Raw genomic sequence first — 9,932 nt, 5'->3', positions numbered from 1 at the left:
CACACACACACACACTCACACTCACACACACTGCTGATTGGATGAAATGAGGGAATTTGAGGGATAATCAGGTTAACCTGAAGACAGCCTGGCTGATGACATCAGAGGGAGAAGGTACTTAGAACCACTTGTATATGAAGAGCATTGTCCCTGGAACCAGACCAAAGTGTCCATCTCCTCCCTCCACTGCCACAAGCCACTAGACCTTGAGCAAATAAATCATAGAACTTCTTCAAGCCCTGGTTCCCTAAGCTCAAACGGGGGCCCACTAACAGTTCTCCCCTGAGGTTTTGTTAGCACAAAATGAGATTGTGGGTTCAAAGAGCTTTTCCGATGCCTGGTGTGCAGCAAGACCTCAGTAATCATTAACTGCTTTTATTTATTTTGGAGTTCACATGGTTTAACATATCCATTATTGATTGAATATAAGTTCCAAACACAGCTCGAGATTGAGTACTTTAAAAACAATGAAGTATTTGCCAAATGTCCCATTTAACAGGTGTGGAAACTGAGGCACAGAAGGGTTCGGGTGTGTTCCTAAGGTCCCCAAAGCCATTAAGCCTTGATCTGTTACTGTCTGACACAATGCAGTACAAGCCTTGGGCTCTCAGCCAAGACCTCATATAAACTTCATCCCAAAATGCAAAATTAGAGCTATGTATTAAATATTTGTTGACCCTTTCCACAGGCCTTTTTACAGGACCCAAATCCCTCTTGATCCCAAAACCTTTAGAATGGCCTTTAATACACCAAAGGACCCTCTGTGGAAGGCTATGGCACATGGAGAGGATGTTGTCTTCTGCGCCAGCTTGTGCCCATATGACCACACTAATGTGAGGGCACATCTATGTTCTTGAGGTGTTTGTGCCCTGGTATCTGTGTGGAAGGATAGCACCCAGGGAAAAAATACCATGGAATCTTTCCAAATGGCCTGTTTCATGATGCTTGACACTGACCACCGTGGGTGCATTTATACCACAAAAGTTAATAAGTGTCCCCCAAATTGGTGTAACTCTCAGTTCCACTAGTTAAGAACAGGATGGTAGGGCATGCACAGCAGGTAGAGACACCTGCTGCCACAGCTGATGGCTTAAGTTTGACCCCTAGGACCCACATGCTAGAAAAGAAGTTACTCCCACAGGTTGTCTCTGAGTACAATACACACATGATGGTACCTGTGAGACACACACACATATTTACCCATACACACAGATATACTCACACACATACACAGGAACACACAGACACATACACACACACATGCATACACATAACTTACACACACACACACACACAGAGATACACAAACACAGAGATACACACATGCATACATACTCACATGTACATATTCACAGAGAGACACACCCTCACACACATAGACACACAAACATACACAGGCACACACACACACTTACTCATACTCACTCATACACATGCTCGCACACACATATACACAGTTATACAAATACACAGACATACATACACGTATACACATCAGACACACAAACATACACACACAGATGCACAACACTCACATATGCATATGCACAAACTTCTACATACATACACACACAGAGACACACACATATACACACACAGTCACACATGCATACATATATACATACAGGTACACACACACACATATACACAGTCACTCACAAATGAATAAAACCTTTCGGCAATTGTGGAGACTATACTTAAGACTGTGGCACATCTGGATCTGTCCTCTGGAACAAACACAAAGAAACTTAGTTGATTTGACTTCTCATTCAGCAGAAAGTCAGTCATCTCATTGACAAATGGGCGACTTTCCAGCATCTTTATTGCTCCACTTCCATTTTAATTGTTCACAAAGGTATCAACCGACTTTCATGTCAAAACTATATTTGTAAGTCCATGGCAACCCTAATGAGCCTAGATACGAGAAACACGCAAATCAGAAAGTGTATTGTTTCAGAATTAATTGCCTATTCAAAAATTATGATGGAAATTCTCATTTGGTTTTTTTTTGGGGGTTTTTTTGTTTTGTTTTGTTTTGTTTTGTTTTTGAAGGACAGCATGGTTTTATGGGGAAATGGTGTGATTACTCCCACAGCAGGGAGAAGTCCAAGTAGATTTTGTTATTTGTGAACTGGGTGCTAAACATTCTTTATAGAAAGGAAAATCTGTGTAGCAATAAAATCAAGGCTGCATACATCCATGGACATCCTCCAAAAGTCTTCTCATCTGGTTCAAGAAGACTGCCAGGACGTGCCACTGCCACCAGACTTTTGTGCTACGTGAGGTCACAGAGAGCTAGGGAAGTGCCTGGAAGCTCCAGGCCAGAGGAAAGGAAGGCGGGTGTTTACAGTGAGGGCTGGCTCCAAAGCAGCTTTTGTCTGTTGGGAACTTTATTTATTTTCAAATCAGCCTAAAGCCTCTGACCTCAGTTTGAAGATAAAGGACAGGAAGAAAGGTCTTTTTCCTTTTTTAAAGTTATATTTAAATTTTTTTCTCAGATGCTATGTTTTGATCATGTTTTCCCCTCCCCCAACTCCTCCAAGATACCCAAACCTCATGATAGATAGACGGACAGATGAATGGATGGATGGACAGATGGACGGACAGATAGATGGAGAATTTTGGGATGCTGTGAAGGCCTAGCCCAGGATATCCCAGAACCCTAGATAGTTCTGTTGAAACTGGAAAGAAAATTACACTCCCTTCCCCTAGTCCCACACACTTCTTCCTAGAAGGTGCACATCCTTCAAGTCTACAGGATACCTATAATCACACAAGTGCCTCTCTGTTTAAGGTCTTGCTGGCATCCTATAAGGGACATAATTTATTTACCTCACTGTTTTACCCATGTGTAAATATGCCATGTAGTATATAATTTATTTATTCATCCTTTGATGTACTGAATAAACTCTAAGCATCACCTCCCAAGGGCCAGCCAATGTCCCAGCATTATGTGTGCCAATGTCCCAGCACCATGTGTGTCGTGGTGACAGGGACTGGCAACCCCTGACATCATGGAACACAACCAACTAGGAAATAGGAACGTGGTACTAATTTCACATTCAGTTAGTTGAAAACTATATCAATATTTTCTCTGCACACTATATTACCTTCTTGACTCAAAAAAATTCTATTATGAAATGTCTGTTAGCACAATAGTAGTGTTCTACACCCTTTGAAAATTCATCAACTTCTTTGATTTTTCACAATAATCTCATCAATCCTGTTATTACTCCCACTTACCAATGACAGGCTTCATAGCTGGTAAATAGTGGAGTTGCTCAATGGAGTTGCACTAGATGGGGTGTTCAGATGAACAAGATTTTGTAAGTTTGTGTTCAATGCCATTTAATGAAAGTCTAGCCTGCATGTTGAGCAATTCTACAATACAAGCCAGGCTTTTATTAGTATCCTCCCTCTATCCTTTCTACCTGTGGGACATGGGACAAGAGCTTGTCTCTTGTTTCACATCTCTAAACTTGTTTCTTTTTATGTGCCAGATGGGCAATTGTACCATGAAATTAACTCATGGGAAAATGATAAGAAGAGTCAGTGTTACAATGAGTAGAATATTTACTGTAATGCCTGGGACATTCTGGTACAAATCTAAGTTGGCATGGTTATGATAATAAGAGAAAAATTCATCAGAGGGTCCTGAGCAGGCCAGGACCCCACAGACTCCAAGAGATCAGGGTTTGACATTACTTTGCTCACTGTAGAATGAGCCTAACACAAGATATATTGGATATTTGTTGGTTAGATACTCGGTTGATTGGTTGTTTGGTTGATTGGTTGATTGATTGGTTGGTTGGTTGGTTGGTTAGTTGGTTGGTTGGTTGGCTGGTCTGAATGGATGGGTAGGTTGGTTGATTGTCTAGTTGTTTAACTAGATGTTTGTTTGTTTGTTTAACAGTATTTGGTTGGTGGGTGGGTGAGTAGGTTGGTTGGGTGGATGTCTAGATGAATGGCTAGTTGCCTGCTAGTTCAATGACTGGATGGATGGACGGATGGATGGATGGATGGATGGATGGATGGACTGATGGACAGACAGACAGAAGGACAAACAGATTGCTAAGTAGTCTGACTATGGCCAACTAAAACCATATTTTATTCTAGGACCTTCTTTTTTTTTTTTTTTTTTTGGTTTTTCGAGACAGGGTTTCTCTGTACAGCGAGGACCTTCTTTTAAAAAGTGTTTGCTCCAGTTGTGTTCTGGGTTCATCACTTTTTGAGCCGTCAGAATCAGTGAGTTGCTTTCTACCCAATGTTACAAGCCACTGGAACAAGTTTTAATCTAACTTCTAGATGATGTGGTTGTATCCATGATGCTGTCTCTCCCAGAGATATGGTCCCTGTCAAAAGAATACAAGCATGAATCAACTTAGTTTTGTAATTCAGGCATCAGAGGGAAATGAGATCAGCTCTCACTTCAACCACTTACCACTATAGACTAAGAAAAGCCAACTCCAATCTCTAAGTCTCAGTGGAACTACAAACAGTAGTATCTCCATCAAAATGTGGGATTCCAGGAGGGAATCGTAACAATGGCTTTGCGTGACATGTAGCATCCACACAGTGTCAACTGTCATTGTTCACATACTTTAGTCTCCAAATGCTGTCCACCAAAAAACATACAAGACCAAAAGCCATCCCTTCCTCACAAGAGGCCTCCCTCCAGGTCAATATGTGTCAACCTAAATGTCAATTTAGCATCCTGTGTATTTATTTGTGTGTGCATGTATGTGAGAGAGAGAGAAGGGGTTGGGGGTTGGGATGCCCTTAGAGATCAGACTATGGTTATCAGTTCCCCTAGAGCTGGAGACATGGGTAGTTGTGAGCTGCTGAATATGTGTGCTGAGAACTGAACTTAGGTCCTCTGCAAGAGGAACAAGAGCTCTTAGCCACGGAGCCCTATCTGCATATCCATACTGTATGTTTTTAAACTTAAATAGAATGTTATTTTTTTTTAAATGGGAAAATCAAAATGTACTCAACGTAAGAAATAAGTGGTATTTGTCAAATATATACAGATGTGGTTATCTGTACATGTACTAAGGTAACACAAATATGAATCATGGTGATAGATAGCTCTAGATCAGTTTTGAAGCTACTGTTCCAGTCTGATTCGGAGCATCTAAATACATTATATAGCCTTTGATGACGCCATACACAGAAAGTTAGAACAGACACCACTGCCCCCTGCTGGATGTCTTGATATCCTCAGAGAATGCCCAGCACCTATCTTCTTTTGAAGCTCCACTGGAAGGGGATCTGTGTTGATTCTCAGGCCAGAGTCAGAGGCTACCTTAGGACCAGGGCATGTCATTCCCACCTTCAAAATCACAGGGCTCTCCTCTTGTGCCTTCAGCCAGCCTGAGAAAACAGAGTGGCCTCATTATGGAGTCTCAGCGACATGTGCCATTCTTGGTCTTATCCCTGATAAAATTTCAGTTGGACAGAGTCTCCATCCCAAATCCCCACCACCCTCTGCTCCTCTGGGGGAAGACATGCCTCAGAGAAACACGAAACCAACTTCTCAGAGCCAGGACATCCAGCAGCCTCCATTTCTCCACCCACTGATTTCAAATGGTTGATGACAGTCATGGGTGATGCATTGGATACAGTGGGAAAGACACAACCACTCACACGACAGTACTGTCATGGCATATGACCAGAAGCAAAGAGAACCCCTAGCATACTTGTACTTTGAGGATGGGAAAGAACCAGATATGTGAGGAACCTGTTCAATCCTGCTTCGCTGTGACAATCCCTGGAAGTGAGAACACATGCAAAGCCACCCACCAACGGTGTTTCAACCTGTCTTAGCTAGGGTTTTACTGCTGTGAAGAGACACCATGGCCAAGGCAATTCTTATAAGGGCATGCTTTTAATTGGGTTGGCTAGCAAGTTCAGAGGTTCAGTCCAGTATCAGCAAGGCAGGAACATGACAGTGTCGAGGCAGTCAGAGTGCTTGAGAAGAAGCTAAGAATTCTACATCTTGTTCTGAAAGCAAACAAGAGAAGACTGTCTCCCATGTGGTTAGGAGGAGGGGTCTCAAAGCCCATCCCAACAGTGACACAACACACTTCCTCCAACAAGGCCACACTTACTAATAGTGCCACTCCCTGGGCCAAGTGTATTCAAACCACCACACACTCCAGGCAGATGAACTGTGTTCAGTTAAGTAAAACAATGTACTCTGGTCCCTCTGTGAAGCTGTCTTCAGTCTCAAGTGCCCACACATGAAGGAACAGTGCAAACCACCCCCACCCCCGCTTACCAGCCACAGTAGGAATCACTATACTTTTTAACCCCAACATTTATACCAGAAGGAAAGAGATCCAAAATACAACTGCAGAGTACCTGGAAAAGCATAGAAAGAAAGAGTTCAAAGCTTAACTTTAAAAATAAATGAACTGATGGGTGGAGTCAGTAGATTCCCTTCAAAAATAGTCCCATTTGTTTGTGTTCTAGATGAGGTTTCTTTGTTCCTTGGGTAATAAGTTGTCCCTAAAGAGAGATTTGCTTTGGCCATTTCCTTGTCTATGCAGTGAAGAAGGCAAACAAATCTTTATCAGTTCATCTGAAGTTTACCCTCTGTGCCAGGTACTGTGTGTGCTGGATACTTTTTACATGTGCTGTCTAACACAGCTTGGCTCTAGAAAGTTGTTTGCTAAAGGTCGCCCGGCCTGTAAGGAGCAATTAGAATGAAGGGGCTAGGTAATTGCACTCCAAACCCTACCCCCTCACACCACCCATTGCTGCCCTGTAAACCGTTCTCACACCGCATTCAAAGCCACCCCTCACATACGTGTACTTTGGGGGTGGGGAAGAACCAGATATGCCAGGAACCTAAAGCACAGAATGCCCACATTACCCTCAGCTGCCCCTTCTGCAGCTTGCTCTTGTCCTCAGGATGAAACCTAAGCATCTTTGGGGCTTGTTCCCTCACCTACTGTTGGGCTTCTGTTTTTGCCCATCTTCCCTGTTTTCCCAGCTCTGCTCCAGCCTCACCTAATCCATTCCCTCTTGGAAGCTTTTTGTGGCATGCTTCCAGTCTGTGAATACCAACATGCAGGCCTGCCCACAGCCACACTGCAAGAGGACTCCCCGTGCAGAACTTAGATGTCACTCCCTGACACCCTTGCTCCCATCCCAGGTAAAGTTTCTGTTCTTTAGAGGACCCATAGTCTCCTGGGACCGATCCATCTAGGGTCTAGCGATACTGAACACCCTGATTCTATCCCACAGTGCATCATGTGCATCTTTCCTGCACCCAGCTAGGCCCCTGCTTCCCTGTTCTGAGAGAGACATGCTTGGATGCCATCGATGCTATCCATGAGTAAGGGGCTCTGTTTTGATGCTTCTGTTTCTCAGAAAGTTCAAAAAGAACCTGGTGGATACTAGGCTGCCTTCTTCTATGCTTTGCCATTTGTTAATTTCTTGGACTTTTGAGCAGTGAAAGATTGGACCTAGGCAAAGAGCTTTGGGTAAGAAAGAGGACTTAGCTTGAAGCCAGTGCTTTGCTTTGCTCATTATATTTGTCATCACTTATGGAATTCTGTTGATGACTAAGCATTACAATTGTGTGTGTGTGTGTGTGTGTGTGTGTGTGTGTGTGTGTGTGTGTGTACACTAGTTGTACTTTATAGAATTAATTTAATAGCAAAGGAAATGAAGGGGAAGAAGAAGACCCCAAACTGAGTAGATATAAACAGCTTGACAAGTGGATCTTCTAGTGTTGTACATGGTGACAAACTTGTGGCACACAGTTACACACTGTGAAGGGGGTTCTGAAGGGCAAAAATCCTATCATTCCCCAATCTAGTCTCACATCAGAACCCTCAGAGCACCGCTGTGTGTTGCCACTACCTATGTGCCCAGGAGGAAAATTACTTTCTGTCTCTTAGCTTACTTGGCCATAGAAAGAATAAAAATCAGAGTATATGAAAATCTGATCTCATCCCACAGATGGCATCCCCAAACCTGGTTATGCAGGAGAGTGACAGAAACTCGTGGGAAAGGAGCAGTCGGGGGACTGAGCTCAGAGCTCAGAGTTAGAGCTGCAGAGCCTCCCTGCAATTAACATCAAGTCAAAGGTTCCCATTTCCCGGTGATCTCTCCCATTTTTCTCCCTTTACCCCTGCCTATTCCCTCCCTAAATAAATGTCTGACAAGTGAATTACATTACATTCACTTAGCACAAGCACACACAGACACAAACACACACACATACATACACTATACATACACACATATATATACATATATATGCATATACACACATATATACATGTATATATATGCATATACAAGTGTCTATATAGGAAAAGCACAAGAGTGATAGTTGGTTTCAGGATGCTAGCACTGTTGGAAAGTATAAGAGAACTCCTGAAAGTATAAGAGAAGAGGAGCCCGAAGTCAGACAATCTGGAAGTTCTGGGAGGTAGGCTTAGATAACAAGGTACCTAAGCCATGGCTATGACCTGTATATTTCCAATGTCTGTGGATAATGGGGAAAAAACACAAATAAAAGAAGATCAGTACAATTCTAAAAGAAACTACCCATATTGCTTAAGGCTTCACAGGCACATTTCACAACTGTTTTAACACGTGAGTTAAACATAATTATCTGTACCAGATTGTAATTATCTGGTACAATACCTTAGCTATTTTTTAAATGGTCTGGCTATTGTCTTTATGAAATATGTAATGATATTATATATTATGAAACATATTGGTCATTTATATCTGGCCTGGTTACAGGCAAATTTACTGGATTTAGAGATAAATCAAAATGCACAGAACACTTCAGCCAAAACTTACAATGAAATATAAAATCCTCATAAGGCACTTCACGTACACGGGTGCAAATGCATATATATGTGCATGCATGGAGCGTGTGTGCATGAAACAACTGAGGAAGATCTAACGGGACGGAAGTTCCTTTGTAAAATGTCCACACCATTACAGAGCTCGAAATGAAGAATCCGCTATGGCTGCTGAGGGGGAACAATCTTAGTAGGGCTTAAATGGTAACATCAGATTACGTTGATTACAGTAACATTCCTTAATAGTCTTCAACCCCCTGTCCAACATCAAAAGCCTGAGCAGTTTGGAAACATCATCAACTCAGATCAGAGGGTGATGAGCTATATCAGCAGGAAAGGGGAGATGCTGTAACTGAGTCACATGGAGAATAGCTAGGGTTTGGCTTCCAAGCCGAGAGCGCCTTCTTCAAATATAAGATGTGTCACTGCTCGGGAACTCAAGTGCCTTAACCATCCCTCAGGAATGGTTTTGCAAGAACTCTGCATGGAAGATTAGGCCAGCTAGCCTCAACCACAACATTCCTCCGGCTCCTTAGATTTTACAGCTTGTAGTGGGGGCAGAATTGCATCTGTTTTACACAGGAGCGGATTGAATCATTCCATTTCCTTTCTGGGGAGGGACACTCTAGATCGGAGAACAGCCAACAAGGATTGAATCCCTCCAAAAAAAATGATAGATAGATAGATAGATAGATAGATAGATAGATAGATAGATAGATAGATATGTTGTGTTTGTGTGTGTATACATAAATATATGTATATACACACATGCATATTATGTATATACACACACATACATATATATGTACATACACTATATATATACATATATATATACACACGCATATATATAGTGGGGTGGGGTGTGGGGTGTGGGTGTGTGTGAGGTGATGTATCTATAATCTTGGTGACTAGATGTAATGATGACTCAGTATATCATCCATTCCCACCCCCACCACACAGACAACATCTAGTCATCTGAAAAGTCTAGACACAAAAGGCATGCGATCTGGTTAGTCAAATCTAAGCAGCTAGGTACAGGTGAAGAGGGTGATGGCCAGACTTCCTCATGTATTACCTTGCTCAGAACAGGCGTGGACC

The sequence above is a fragment of the Mus caroli genome, unplaced genomic scaffold (genome assembly GCF_978045245.1).
Source record: "Mus caroli unplaced genomic scaffold, Mus_caroli_1 scaffold_19, whole genome shotgun sequence".
Taxonomy (NCBI): Eukaryota; Metazoa; Chordata; class Mammalia; order Rodentia; family Muridae; genus Mus; species Mus caroli.
The sequence above is the reverse complement of the archived record's forward strand: the minus strand, read 5'-3'. Positions refer to the sequence as shown.